The sequence below is a fragment of the Ranitomeya imitator genome, chromosome 3, assembly GCF_032444005.1.
Source record: "Ranitomeya imitator isolate aRanImi1 chromosome 3, aRanImi1.pri, whole genome shotgun sequence".
Taxonomy (NCBI): Eukaryota; Metazoa; Chordata; class Amphibia; order Anura; family Dendrobatidae; genus Ranitomeya; species Ranitomeya imitator.
Genome location: NC_091284.1, coordinates 312,122,445 through 312,137,649, shown reverse-complemented (window position 1 = coordinate 312,137,649; position 15,205 = coordinate 312,122,445). Strand labels below are relative to the sequence as shown.

General features: G+C 44.0%; 1 protein-coding gene across 8 annotated transcripts in view; it reads right to left on the bottom strand.

The window, feature by feature from the left end:
- ANKS1A (ankyrin repeat and sterile alpha motif domain containing 1A) overlaps positions 1–15,205 on the bottom strand; it is a 322,349-nt gene that overhangs the window by 127,933 nt on the left and 179,211 nt on the right. The gene's annotated exons all lie outside the window — the stretch shown is intronic.

The following is a 15,205-nucleotide window of genomic DNA, read 5'->3' as shown; positions in this document are numbered from 1 at the left end:
GGGACATCCCAAAGCAGTCCCTAGGGTGGGAAACAAATAATGGAAGGAAAAAAGGACTCAGGTCGGCCGGTGCGAAACCGCCGCCTGCTGCACCTTCTTTCCCAGGCCTGTATCAGACAAGGCATGGGTATGAACCCTGTAAAAACCCGCAAAGATGACCAGGTCGCGGCCTTACAATCTGGAAAGCCCAGGTCTGGTGACAAACAGCCCAGGAGGACCCCACCGTCGAGCAGAGTGAGCCTTCACCCCTGGAAGAGGCTGTTTGTCCTGAACGCGGTATGCCTCCACGGCAATAGTGAACTCAGAAGCTACATTCAAAGATGACAAACAGGGCATAAGATTGATGAAAGGGAGCAGTCCTTGACAGGTAGACTCTGATAGGTCTGATGGGATCCAGCTTGTGGAGGGACTTCTCCAGGGGATGGGCTGGAGAGAGACACAGAGAAGGAAGGACAATGTCTTTATTTATAAGAAATGAAAAGACCACCTTAGGTAGGAACACCTTGTCCTGATATAGAATAAGGAACGGGAGCACAATGCTGCTAACTCGGAAAACTCTCCCGATGGACTTAATGCAACTCAGAAGACAACATTCCATGACAGGAGAGAAACGTGATGTCTTGAAGGAGCTCAACAAGATCACGCTGGAGCGCACCAAAGACAAGGTTAAAATCCCATGGATTTATCGGAAGATGATAAAGAGGCACCAGGTGGGCAACTCCTTGAAGGTGTTAACCTGGGAACGAGAAGCCAGATTTCGTTGGAAAAGAGTTAACAGAGCGATAGACCCGAGTAAACACCCGCTTGTAGAAAACCAAGAATGGAAGAAAGAGCAAAGGACAAAGGGACCAAACCATTGTCCTCTCTCCACCAGAAGAAGGCCTTTCAGTATCTGTAGTAGATACGCAAGGTTGCTGGTTTCCTGGCCCTAATCATAGTCTGAATGACCTGATGGGAAAAAACAGCCTCTCTCAGGACTACGGCCTCAATGGCCATGCTGTTAGGCCATGCTGTTAAACTCAGAGAAGATCTGGACGGCCTGGAAGCTTTCAGAGGGCCTCAATGAGCATGTTCACCAGGCCCTTTTTGGCCAGTCTGGAGCTATCAGGATTAAAGGGATCCCTTCCTGCCTTTATCTTTATCACGACTCTCGGATAAAGGGGAGAGGCGGAAAAATATAAGGCAGTTGGAATTGTGACCACAGATTACTAGTGTATCGCAAAGGATGGCTAGCAGTTCCCGGGACCTGGCTATGAACTGGGGAACCTTGTGGTTCATCCGAGATGCCATAGGTCGACGTCCGGGGTGCCCCATTTCTGCATGTCTGGATGAAAAGGGCGGGGTTCTTAAGACCTGCCACCAAAGAGGAAGTTCTTCCCTCATAGGACTGATAGCGTCACCAGGTGAGGGACTGCCTCACCTTAAGATGTAGAAGCGCAAGCCCATCCAGGAAGACGGTCCTCTTGTCCGAAGCTGACCAGAGGGCCAACTGAAGAGGACAGGTATGGAAATGGGAAAAAGGAATGGCTTACATGGCAGCAATCCTCTTTCCTAGAACTCTCATGAAGGACCGTAGGGGGAGAGAAGATGGTCGCTTTAGAGTACGGATCCGCCGGGGCGTGGCCTAGCATCTGATGTGAGCGGTCTGGTTCTGGAGCTCCTCCGCTGTGACCCTGCATTTATCCTGAAGATAAGATCTCTCTGGGAGCTGATAACGTGTTGTGTGGCTGAGGGAGGTCACCAGAGGTCGGCCCCGACGTGTGAAGCTGTGCAGGGCTGTGGATATGGTCCGGAAAAGGCATCAGGATGCCAAGGCAGGAACAGTTACCCGGACCCAAGATGGCGCCGAGAGTGTGGAGGCAGCTAAGAGAGTGGACGCTGCAAATGCCTCATATACAAAGAGGCTAGAGGTGGCTGCTAAGCTTGAAAAGTATGCCTGGGTGGACGGAGTAGGAAAGGAGACAGCTGAAGAGGAGGAGGAACAGGCTGGAGAGAAAATGAAAGTGTAAGGAGAAGGCTCAGAGGATGATACGGTACAGGGGGGGCAGAGGGGGAGGAAGGGGGGCGGAAAAATGATGGTGTGGCGCAAGAGACTGTGGAGGAGCTTATAATAGGGGAACTCACATTGCAAGACATTTATGTTCTGATCAGATCATGCAAAACTGCAATAACAACTCTCACTCAGAGTGGATGGGACTATAGCAGAAGTTAATACAATAAAGGCAGACATGACCAAAACGGATGAGAGTGGGAGAGGTGGAGGAAAGCGTAAGTGTGCTGGAGGATCAACTCTCTAAAATGCAGAGGTCCCATACTCCGTGTCTGCAAAAATGTGCTGCTTTGATTAATAAGAATGATGATCTGGAGAATCGCTCACAGAGGAATAATGTGAGACTAGTGGGTATCCCCGAGAAGACTGAAGGAAATGACCCTACAAAATTTATTGAAAAATGGCTCCAGGACAAGATAGGCGCTGATAACCTGTCTAAGTTATTTGCGGTGGAAAGGGCGCACCGCGTACCTATGACACCTCTTCTGCCAGGGTCCCCCCCTTGTACTATCCTTGCTAGGATCCTGAACTATAGAGACAGAGATGCCATATTGAGAAGTGCTCGTACAGCTGAGGACATGTGCATTAACGGCCAAAAGATCTCCATTTACCCAGATTACTCATCTGAGGTGCAAAAGCAGAGGATGAGTTATGGAGCAGTTAAAGGGGGATTGAGAGACTTGAAATTGATTTATTCTACTCTATACTCAGCAAAATTAAGGGTTGTAGCCCAGGGGGCGGTTCACTTTTTTCCAACACCAGAAGAAGCCACTAAGTAGCTGAACTTAAATAAGCAGAAGCTTACAGCTGACAAAGAAGGAGGGAAGTGAAAGGAAGATTCTGGAGATGAAGATGCTGCTGCCTTAAGGTACCGTCACACTTAGCGACGCTGCAGCGATACCGACAACGATCCGGATCGCTGCAGCGTCGCTGTTTGGTCGCTGGAGAGCTGTCACACAGACCGCTCTCCAGCGACCAACGATCCCGAGGTCCCCGGTAACCAGGGTAAACATTGGGTAACTAAGCGCAGGGCCGCGCTTAGTAACCCGATGTTTACCCTGGTTACCAGCGTAAAAAAACAAACAGTACATACTTACATTCAGCTGTCTGTCCCTTGCCGTCTGCTTCCTGCACTGACTGCTGGCCGTAAAGTGAAAGCACAGCACAGCCACAGCGGTGAGTCACCGCTGTGTGACTCACCGCTGTGCTGTGCTTTCACTTTCACTTTACGGCCAGCAGTCACTGCAGGAAGCAGACGGCAAGGGACAGACAGCTGAATGTAAGTATGTAGTGTTTGTTTTTTTACGATGGTAACCAGGGTAAACATCGGGTTACTAAGCGCGGCCCTGCGCTTAGTTACCCGATGTTTACCCTGGTTACCAGTGAAGACATCGCTGAATCGGTGTCACACACACCGATTCAGCGATGTCTACGGGGAGTCCAGCGACGAAATAAAGTTCTGGACTTTCTTCCCCGACCAGCGACAGCACAGCAGGGGCCTGATCGCTGCTGCCTGTCACACTGGACGATATCGCTAGCGAGGACGCTGCAACGTCACGGATCGCTAGCGATATCGTCTAGTGTGACGGTACCTTTATTGTTACCTCTGGACTTTAGTTTAATAGATGTTGCGGTTCTCAGAGGACTTATTGTAATAATGTTGTTCTATATGCAGAGGGGTTGGAGAGGTGTTCTAGTTACAGCGGTTTACAGGTACTGAGCGAAGGCTAGCTAGACGCTGGACTACCTACTCTCTGGTAAGAGGTGAAAAACAACAGCGGATCATTTATGGGTTACTGTGTTAATGTTTATTTGGGGAGGGAGGAGGGAAAGGGGCTGAGGTCTATTGCTGGAAATTGGGACTTACAGCTTACTTGGAGCAGCATCCTATTTCAAGGGATCAGGAATTTGTATTTGTGAGGCTTTATGGTAGGAGACACAATTAAAATTGTTAGTTGGAATATAAGAGGACTGGCGGAGTGTACTCGGAGAACGGCAATTATGGAATATGTGAGAAAATGGGGCCCGGATGTCATTTGTCTCCAGGAGACACATTTGCTTACAGAAAAGGTAGATGTGTTAACCCCTTCATGACAAAGCCTATTTTGACCTTAACCCTTGTCAGGCTGCATAATTTTACAACCTTAACAGGCTGCATAGGTACAATTGTACCTTCACATATACCTCCACTGTGGGAAGACTTTACTTGGTTTCAGAAACTAAAGTTCATTCAGCTACAAATGTTATGCTGATATCTATTGTTCAGTGTTGTTACTGCTCACTTATGTTGCTGTCAATTAAGTTAATTCAAACTGGGAGTGGCTTCTACTTGTCTTCCTGCCTCCCTCCTCTCATTAGCCATTTTGCTGTTCATCTCATTGCTGTGAGCACACATTTCTAGGCTTGTGAAGTCTTCAATTTCTTGGAAACGAAGGTAGGAAAGTCTCACAGCATCTAACAGCCAGTTATACCTTTATTCTCATTATGTGGGGACAGAACAGTCAAATTGTCTTTCAGCCTGGACTTGGCTTACATATATTTTGTATGAAACTTATCACTATAGGTATAATTTTTATACGAAAAATGGATAATAATTAGTATCTACATATTGTTTTACGATGTTTTATTTATATTCAGCACAAAATACGAAGCCAAAATTCATCTAGCAAGTCATCATGAGTGATAGTAATGCTGGATCTAGTTTCCGCCATAATCCAAGAAAACGTGTTTGCAGGTTAGTATAATTTTGTGAAAAGCCAATAATGTAGTATTTCGGAAAATTATTTATTTTACATTTTTTCATATTTACAGATTTACGTCTGACGAAATAATGCGAATGCTAGAAGAATCTGATTCTGAGCATGAGGATGAACCATATGTTCCATCTGATGATGAAAACTATGTACCACAAGTGGATGTTACTGAAGAAGATTCAGACATTGAACAAGAAATGGTCATAGAGCATGAAAATGAATACGAATCAGACGAAAGTGTTGAGGATGATTCTGTGCCTCAAAGTGCAGGCGACATTTGGACTGCTAAGGATGAAACTCAATGGTGCAGTAATCCACTGCCAAATGCACAAACAAAATCTCGTAATGTCCTACGACAAAGAGGTGGCCCTGCAGCAATCAGCAACCTATATACAGCAAAAGAGCTATTCAAGTCCATCATGACTCCCGAGATGTGTGACATCATATTACGGGAAACGAATCGAAAGGCCAAGAGAGTTTGTGATGCTTACAACAACGAACTGGTACAACGTTTTCCTGATTCTTCCAAACGGCCACCACAAAAAACATTCAAGCAATTTACTGAAACTGAACTTCATGCATTTTTGGGCATACTGATTGCTGCTGGTGTGCACAGAGCCAACAAAGAGAATCTGGAGGAAATGTGGAATGTTGCTGCTCTGCCTCTTATACGTGCAGCCATGTCTCGTGACCGCTTCAAGATGATACTCAGATTTATCAGGTTTGACAACGAAAATACACGTGCAGAACGTGTGCAAACAGATAAAGCTGCACCAATACGGGACATCTGGACAATGCTGAACAGTAATCTGGAGAGAGCCTACAAGCCATATCATTGTATCACCGTCGACGAGCAATTATTTCCATTTAGAGGTCATACTAAATTTACCCAGTATATACCTTCAAAACCAGCTAAATATGGCATAAAGATTTTCTGGGCTTGTGACTCATCAAATGCCTACCCTTTACAAGGTCAGCTCTACACTGGGAAACCAACTGATGGTCCTCGACAAGTAAACATTGGAGAACGAACAGTATTGGACCTAGTGAGCTCGTATAAAGGCTCTGGAAGAAATGTCACCACCGATAACTTCTTTACAACCATGGAACTAGCTAAGGTATTGAACTCCTGGAACATGACACTAGTTGGTACAGTGAGAAAAAACAAAAGGTTCCTACCTAACAACATGCAGCCTGCCAAAGAAAGGCCTGTATACTCGACAAATTTTGCCTACAATCATGATGCAACAGTCTGTTCATATGTACCAAAGAAGAACAAATCAGTCGTGCTTCTATCATCTATGCACATGACGGGAGAAGTTGAAGAGACACTAGCAGCCAAGCCAGAGATAATAAAATACTACAACATAACAAAAGGTGGCGTTGATGTTATGGATAAAATGTTGGGAGAGTACACTGTGAAACGACGAACATCACGTTGGACTTTGGTATTTTTCTACAATATGATTGATGTCAGTGGGTTAGCATCCTACATCATCTACAGAGAACACAATCCAAGCTTCAGGGCAAAGGATCAACGAAGAAAGTTCCTGAAAGATCTCGCAAATCAGCTGTGTATGATTGCAATTGAAGATCGTAGTACAAACAAAATGATAATGAGAAACCATTTTCTTCAAGGTGCAGTAGAAATGGTGCTTGGACGATGCATTGTGGTAGCATCGCAGCCAGCAGCTGGCCCCAAAATACCTCATGGTAGTCGTGGACCCTCCCCTGTTGTTGGTAGTTGCTATGTCTGCAGAGACCTGAGGCGAAAACAACGCAAGACTAGAAAGTCTTGTGTGGTTTGTGTGAAACCCATTTGCGATGAACACTCTGTAGCAAAGCCAACATGCATTACTTGCAAAGAAAATCAATAAAAAAAAGTTTCTTACATTTTCTTTTATAATGTAAATGAACAGTTTTTTACTTGTTTATAATAGTTAAATAGCATTATCATTAAAAAAAAATTTATGCTTTTTCCCTTGCATTATCTTCATTCAAAATATATGAGGTACATTTGTACCTATGCAGCTTGTTATGGATGCAAAAAGATCTCGACCCCTTATCTCGGAAGCGGGTGGAGATATTTTATTGAAATTTGGCCAATATATTCTGGACCAAAAATGTAGAGATGTCACGAAATTTCAGCCCTCTACGTCTTTTCAAAAAAAAGTTATTGCAATTTTAAAACGGAATAGTTACAATTGTACCTATTCAGCCGGATAAGGGTTAATGACCTGGCCGTTTTTTGCAATTCTGACCAGTGTCCCTTTATGAGGTAATAACTCAGGAACGCTTCAACGGTCCTGAGACTGTTTTTTCGTGACATATTAAGCTTCATGTTAGTGGTAAATTTAGGTCGATAATTTTTGTGTTTGTGGAAAAAATGGAAATTTGGCTAAAACTTCGCAATTTTCAAATTTTGAATTTTTATTCTGTTAAACGAGAGAGTTATGTGACAAAAAATCTATATATATAATTGTCTAAGGGTTTTTCCGTCTGTCTGTCTGTCCTGGAAATCCCGCGTCTATGATTGGTCGAGGCCGTCCCAATGAGGGACAGACACAGCATGGCGACAATGATGTCATAAAGGTTGCCTCGACCAATCAGCGACGGGCACAGTCTGCCGCGAATTCGCCTCGACCAATCAGCGACAGGCACAGTATCGACGTAGATGTCATAATGGTTGCCATGGCGACGATGATGTCATAAAGGTCGCCTCGATCAATCAGCGACGGGCACAGTCTGCCGCGAATTCTGGAATCATCATTGTCCATATACTACGGGGACATGCATATTCTAGAATACCCGATGCGTTAGAATCGGGTCACAATCTAGTAGTTAATAAATAACATTACCCACATGTCTACTTTACATCAGCGCAATTTTGGAAACAAAATTTTTTTTTGCTAGGAAGTTATAAGGGTTAAAAGTTGACCAGCGATTTCTCATTTTTACAGCAAAATTTACAAAACCATTTTTTTTGGGACCACCTCACATTTGAAGTCAGTTTGAGGGGTCTATATGGCTGAAAATACCCAAAAGTGACACCATTCTAAAAACTGCACCCCTCAAGGTGCTCAAAACCACATTCAAGAAGTTTATTAACCCTTCAGGTGCATCACAGCAGCAGAAGCAACATGGAAGGAAAAAATGAACATTTAACTTTTTAGTCACAAAAACGATCTTTTAGCATTAATTTTTTTATTTTCCCAAGGGTAAAAATAGACACTGGACACCAAAAGTTATTGCACAATTTGTCCTGAGTACGCTGATACCCCATATGTGGGGGGGGGGGAACTACTGTTTGGGCGCACGACAGGGCTCGGAAGGGAAGGAGCGCCATTTGACTTTTTCAATGAAAAATTGGCTCCAATCTTTAGCGGACACCATGTCGCGTTTGGAGTGCCCCTGTGTGCCTAAACATTGGAGCACACATTTTGGAAACTAGATCCCCCAAGGAACTTATCTAGATGCACAGTGAGCACTTTGAACCCCCAGGTGCTTCACAAATTGATCCGTAAAAATGAAAAAGTACTTTTTTTTCACAGAAAATTTCTTTTAGCCTCAATTTGTTCATTTCCACATGAGCAACAGGATAAAATGGATCCTAAAATGTGTTGGCCCATTTCTCCTGAGTACACCGATACCTCATATGTGGTCACAAACCACTGTTTGTGCACAGAGCAAGGCTCGGAAAGGAAGGGACGGCATTTGAATTTTGAATGAAAAATTAGCTCCAATCGTTAGCGGACCCCCCAAGGAACTTATCTAGATGCATAGTGAGCACTTTGAACCCCCAGGTGCTTCACAAATTGATCCGTAAAAATGACAAAGTACTTTTTTTTTTTAACAAAAAAAATTATTTCGGCCCCAATTTGTTCATTTCCACATGTGCAACAGGATAAAATGGATCCTAAAAATTATTGGGCAATTTCTCCTGAGTACAGCGATACCTCACATGTGTGGGTAAACCACTGTTTGGGCACACGGCCGGGCTTGGAAGGGAAGGAGCACCATTTGACTTTTTGAATGAAAAATTAGCTTCAATCGTTAGCGGACACCATGTCGTGTTTGGAGAGCCCCTGTGTGCCTAAACATTGGAGCTCCCCCACATGTGACCCCATTTTGGAAACTAGACCCCCCATGGAACTTATCTAGATATGTGTTGAGCACTTTGAACCCCCAAGTGCTTCACAGAAATTTACAACGCAGAGCCGTGAAAATAAAAAAAAAAATTTTCTTTTCTCAAAAATGATGTTCTAGCAAGCAATTTTTTATTTTCACAAGGGTAACAGGAGAAATTGGACCCCAATAATTGTTGCCCAGTTTGTCCTGAGTACGCCGATACCCCATATGTGGGGTAAACTACTGATTGGGCACACGTCGGGGCTCGGAAGGGAAGTAGTGGCGTTTTGAAATGCAGACTTTGATGGAATGGTCTGCGGGCGTCACGTTGCATTTGCAGAGCCCCTGATGTGCCTAAACAGTAAAACCTCCCCACAAGTAACCCTATTTTGGAAACTAGACCCCCAAAGGAACTTATCTAGATATGTGGTGAGCACTTTGAACCCCCAAGTGCTTCACAGAAGTTTATACCACAGAGCCGTGATAATAAAAAAATAATTTTTCTTTCCTCAAAAATGATGTTTTAGCAAGCAGTTTTTTATTTTAACAAGGGTAGCAGGAGAAACTGGACCCCAATAGTTGTTGCCCAGTTTGTCCCGAGTATACTGGTACGCCATATGTGGGGGTAAACCACGGAAGGGAGGGAGCACCATTTAACTTTTTGAACGCAAGATTGGCTGGAATCAATGGTGGCGCCATGTTGCGTTTGGAGACCCCTGATGTGCCTAAACAGTGGAAACCCCTCAATTCTAACTCCAACACTAACCCCAACACACCCCTAACCATAATCTCAACTCTAGCCATAACCCTAATAGCAACCCTAACCCCAACACACCCCTAACCACAGCCCTAACCCCAACACACCCCTAACCCTAATCCCAACCCTAAACATAATCCTAACCCTAATCCAAACCCTAACCCCAACACACCCCTAACCAGAACCTTAACCCCAACACACCCCTAACCATAACCCTAACCACAAGCCTAATCTTAACCCTATTTCCAACCCTAGCCCTAATTCCAACCCTAACCCTAAGGCTATGTGCCCACGTTGCGGATTCGTGTGAGATTTTTCCGCAACATTTTTATGACCGCTCATGTGACCGCGACGTCATCGAAGGTCCTTCACTCTCAGCATTCCTTAGGAACGGAGGGAGACCCTAGCAGCGCTGTGAGCCAGGGGCCATCCGAGGGTGAGTATATCCATGTTTTTTATTCTTTATTTTTTACATGAATATGGATCCCAGGGCCTGAAGGAGAGTCTCCTCTCCTCCAGACCCTGGGAACCACACGCCGTATAAGATGATTGGGCGTATAAGATGACCCCCGTCTTATATAGCGGGCATATCCCAAATTCCATATTTTATATGGAAAAGTTGTGGGTCGTCTTATACGCCCAGTCGTCTTATACACCAGAAAATACGGTAATTAAAATAATTTTTATGCCCTAATTATTGTATGTATTGCATAATTCCCCCGTTTGGTTGCCCCGAAATTGGTTTCACACCATTAACTCTATATTTCGAGACCTTGTTTGGGGAAAGAAACAGCCAAGAATTAGGCTGCAATTGCTTCAGAGGCCTAAAGATGGGGAAAGGGGGGGGGGCTGGGAGTCTCGCAGCCTCCACAGCACGGTGCCGGCGTCCTCCGGCGTTACAGCGCTTCTGCTCCTGCGGTTAGTTCGCCTCCCACAGCGCTCGCCTTCTATACCCTCTGACAGTACTCAATAACCTTTCTGATGAAGGTCTTATGATTAGACTGAAAACGTTCAATTTATGTGGAACTGGATGCACCTAATAAACTAATTGTTCACGTTTTATCTTGCAAAGACTATCTCTTGAGTGCCAAGTAATTTATTCTATATGATTGATGGGTTGGATACCTAACTTGTGCACCTCCTACAAACCTTGAGTGTCGTGTCCTCTATTATTATATGGGATTCTACACATGTTATGGCAATGTACAAGATTGAATTCATACAGGTTGGATATGGGAGAAGCAATTGGAAAATCGTATGGCTGTGCAATTGAAAGAGATCCTGTGATATATATTTTGGGATATGTGGAAGAGATCCGAGTTCCAAATCATCATAAAGTGGCCATAGCTAGATTATTGTATGTTGCGCAAAAGCTAATTGCCAGGCACTGGTTGAGTGAGGTACTGCCGACTCTGCAGGAATTTTATAGATAGTCTGATATGGTTATTAATATGGAATAGGGTATTTATGAAAAAAGGAAAAGTGTGAAAACCTTTGAAACACTTCGGAAACCGTGTATGGAGAGGAACTGATTCCAAGGGAATGTGGCTTTATTATGTAATGCTATTATGTATGCTATTGTCCTATTGTTGTTTATAGAGGCTTTAACCCCTTCGCGACACGCGCCGTACTAGTCCTGCGCTGCCGGCACTGCATTTGTGCCAGCAGCAGTACTAGTACGGCGCACCGATCACCGCGGTCTCGCGCTGAGCGGGTGCGGGTGTCAGCTGTATATGACAGCTGACACCCCGCAGCAATGCCCACGATCGTCGGTAGCGCCGATCGCGGGCATTTAACCCCTCTGATGCCGCTGTCAGTAGTGACAGCAGCATAGAGGGGGATCGAGCAGGGACGGGGGCTCCCTGCGCTCTCCCACCAGAGAAACGCGATGAGATCGCGTTGCTCCGGTGACCCGGAAGGAGTCCCCGGATCCAAGATGGCCGCCGTACTCCTTCCGGGTCATGAAATGACATGGCTAGCCGGCGCCTGCTGAGAGTTGCTGAGAGCAGGCGCCGGAAAGCCACCTAAGCTTGTCTGTCAGATCGTTTATCCCCATATATGAAGTATCGGCGTACTCAGGACAAATTGCACAACAACTTTTGGGGTCCAATTTATCCTCAGATGGGAGGTAAGAACATTTCTAAAGCAATCCACAGCGAGGAGATTGGAACAAAACAAAATCCTCTAAACTGCATGCTCGCAAATGCCAGAAGCCTGACAAACAAGATGGAAGAACTAGAAGCAGAAATATCTACAGGTAACTTTGACATAGTGGGAATAACCGAGACATGGTTAGATGAAAGCTATGACTGGGCAGTTAACTTACAGGGTTACAGTCTGTTTAGAAAGGATCGTAAAAATCGGAGAGGAGGAGGGGTTTGTCTCTATGTAAAGTCTTGTCTAAAGTCCACTTTAAGGGAGGATATTAGCGAAGGAAATGAGGATGTCGAGTCCATATGGGTCGAAATTCATGGAGGGAAAAATGGTAACAAAATTCTCATTGGGGTCTGTTACAAACCCCCAAATATAACAGACAGCATGGAAAGTCTACTTCTAAAGCAGATAGATGAAGCTGCAACCCATAATGAGGTCCTGGTTATGGGGGACTTTAACTACCCGGATATTAACTGGGAAAGTGAAACCTGTGAAACCCATAAAGGCAACAGGTTTCTGCTAATAACCAAGAAAAATTATCTTTCACAATTGGTGCAGAATCCAACCAGAGGAGCAGCACTTTTAGACCTAATACTATCTAATAGACCTGACAGAATAACAAATCTGCAGGTGGTTGGGCATCTAGGAAATAGCGACCACAATATTGTACAGTTTCACCTGTCTTTCACTAGGGGGACTTGTCAGGGAGTCACAAAAACACTGAACTTTAGGAAGGCAAAGTTTGACCAGCTTAGAGATGCCCTTAATCTGGTAGACTGGGACAATATCCTCAGAAATAAGAATACAGATAATAAATGGGAAATGTTTAAGAACATCCTAAATAGGCAGTGTAAGCGGTTTATACCTTGTGGGAATAAAAGGACTAGAAATAGGAAAAACCCAATGTGGCTAAACAAAGAAGTAAGACAGGCAATTAACAGTAAAAAGAAAGCATTTGCACTACTAAAGCAGGATGGCACCATTGAAGCTCTAAAAAACTATAGGGAGAAAAATACTTTATCTAAAAAACTAATTAAAGCTGCCAAAAAGGAAACAGAGAAGCACATTGCTAAGGAGAGTAAAACTAATCCCAAACTGTTCTTCAACTATATCAATAGTAAAAGAATAAAAACTGAAAATGTAGGCCCCTTAAAAAATAGTGAGGAAAGAATGGTTGTAGATGACGAGGAAAAAGCTAACATATTAAACACCTTCTTCTCCACGGTATTCACGGTGGAAAATGAAATGCTAGGTGAAATCCCAAGAAACAATGAAAACCCTATATTAAGGGTCACCAATCTAACCCAAGAAGAGGTGCGAAATCGGCTAAATAAGATTAAAATAGATAAATCTCCGGGTCCGGATGGCATACACCCACGAGTACTAAGGGAACTAAGTAATGTAATAGATAAACCATTATTTCTTATTTTTAGGGACTCTATAGCGACAGGATCTGTTCCGCAGGACTGGCGCATAGCAAATGTGGTGCCAATATTCAAAAAGGGCTCTAAAAGTGAACCTGGAAATTATAGGCCAGTAAGTCTAACCTCTATTGTTGGTAAAATATTTGAAGGGTTTCTGAGGGATGTTATTCTGGATTATCTCAATGAGAATAACTGTTTAACTCCATATCAGCATGGGTTTATGAGAAATCGCTCCTGTCAAACCAATCTAATCAGTTTTTATGAAGAGGTAAGCTATAGGCTGGACCACGGTGAGTCATTGGACGTGGTATATCTCGATTTTTCCAAAGCGTTTGATACCGTGCCGCACAAGAGGTTGGTACACAAAATGAGAATGCTTGGTCTGGGGGAAAATGTGTGTAAATGGGTTAGTAACTGGCTTAGTGATAGAAAGCAGAGGGTGGTTATAAATGGTATAGTCTCTAACTGGGTCGCTGTGACCAGTGGGGTTCCGCAGGGGTCGGTATTGGGACCTGTTCTCTTCAACATATTCATTAATGATCTGGTAGAGGGTTTACACAGTAAAATATCGATATTTGCAGATGATACAAAACTATGTAAAGCAGTTAATACAAGAGAAGATAGTATTCTGCTACAGATGGATCTGGATAAGTTGGAAACTTGGGCTGAAAGGTGGCAGATGAGGTTTAACAATGATAAATGTAAGGTTATACACATGGGAAGAAGGAATCAATATCACCATTACACACTGAATGGGAAACCACTGGGTAAATCTGACAGGGAGAAGGACTTGGGGATCCTAGTTAATGATAAACTTACCTGGAGCAGCCAGTGCCAGGCAGCAGCTGCCAAGGCAAACAGGATCATGGGGTGCATTAAAAGAGGTCTGGATACACATGATGAGAGCATTATACTGCCTCTGTACAAATCCCTAGTTAGACCGCACATGGAGTACTGTGTCCAGTTTTGGGCACCGGTGCTCATGAAGGATATAATGGAACTAGAGAGAGTACAAAGGAGGGCAACAAAATTAATAAAGGGGATGGGAGAACTACAATACCCAGATAGATTAGCGAAATTAGGATTATTTAGTCTAGAAAAAAGACGACTGAGGGGCGATCTAATAACCATGTATAAGTATATAAGGGGACAATACAAATATCTCGCTGAGGATCTGTTTATACCAAGGAAGGTGACGGGCACAAGGGGGCATTCTTTGCGTCTGGAGGAGAGAAGGTTTTTCCACCAACATAGAAGAGGATTCTTTACTGTTAGGGCAGTGAGAATCTGGAATTGCTTGCCTGAGGAGGTGGTGATGGCGAACTCAGTCGAGGGGTTCAAGAGAGGCCTGGATGTCTTCCTGGAGCAGAACAATATTGTATCATACAATTATTAGGTTCTGTAGAAGGACGTAGATCTGGGGATTTATTATGATGGAATATAGGCTGAACTGGATGGACAAATGTCTTTTTTCGGCCTTACTAACTATGTTACTATGTTACTATCCTGTTACCCTTGGGGGAAAAAAATTGGGGGCAAAAAGATCATTTTTTGTGAAAATTAATAAGAATTTTTTTTTACGGCTCTACATTATAAACTTCTGTGAAGCACGTGGAGGTTCAAAGTGCTCACCACACATCTAGATTAGTTCCTTAGAGGGTCTACTTTCCAAAATGGTGTCACTTGTGGGGGTTTCCACTGTTTAGGCACGTCAGGGGCTCTCCAATCGTGACATGGGCTCCGATCTCAATTCCAGCAAATCTTGCATTGGAAAGTCAAATGGCGCTCCTTCCCTTCCGAGCTCTGCCACGTGCCCAAACAGTGGTTTACCCCCACATATGGGGTATCGGCGTACTCAGGACAAATTGTACAACGACTTTTGTGGTCCAATTTCTCCTGTTACCCTTGGTAAAATGAAACAAATTGGACCTGAAGTAAA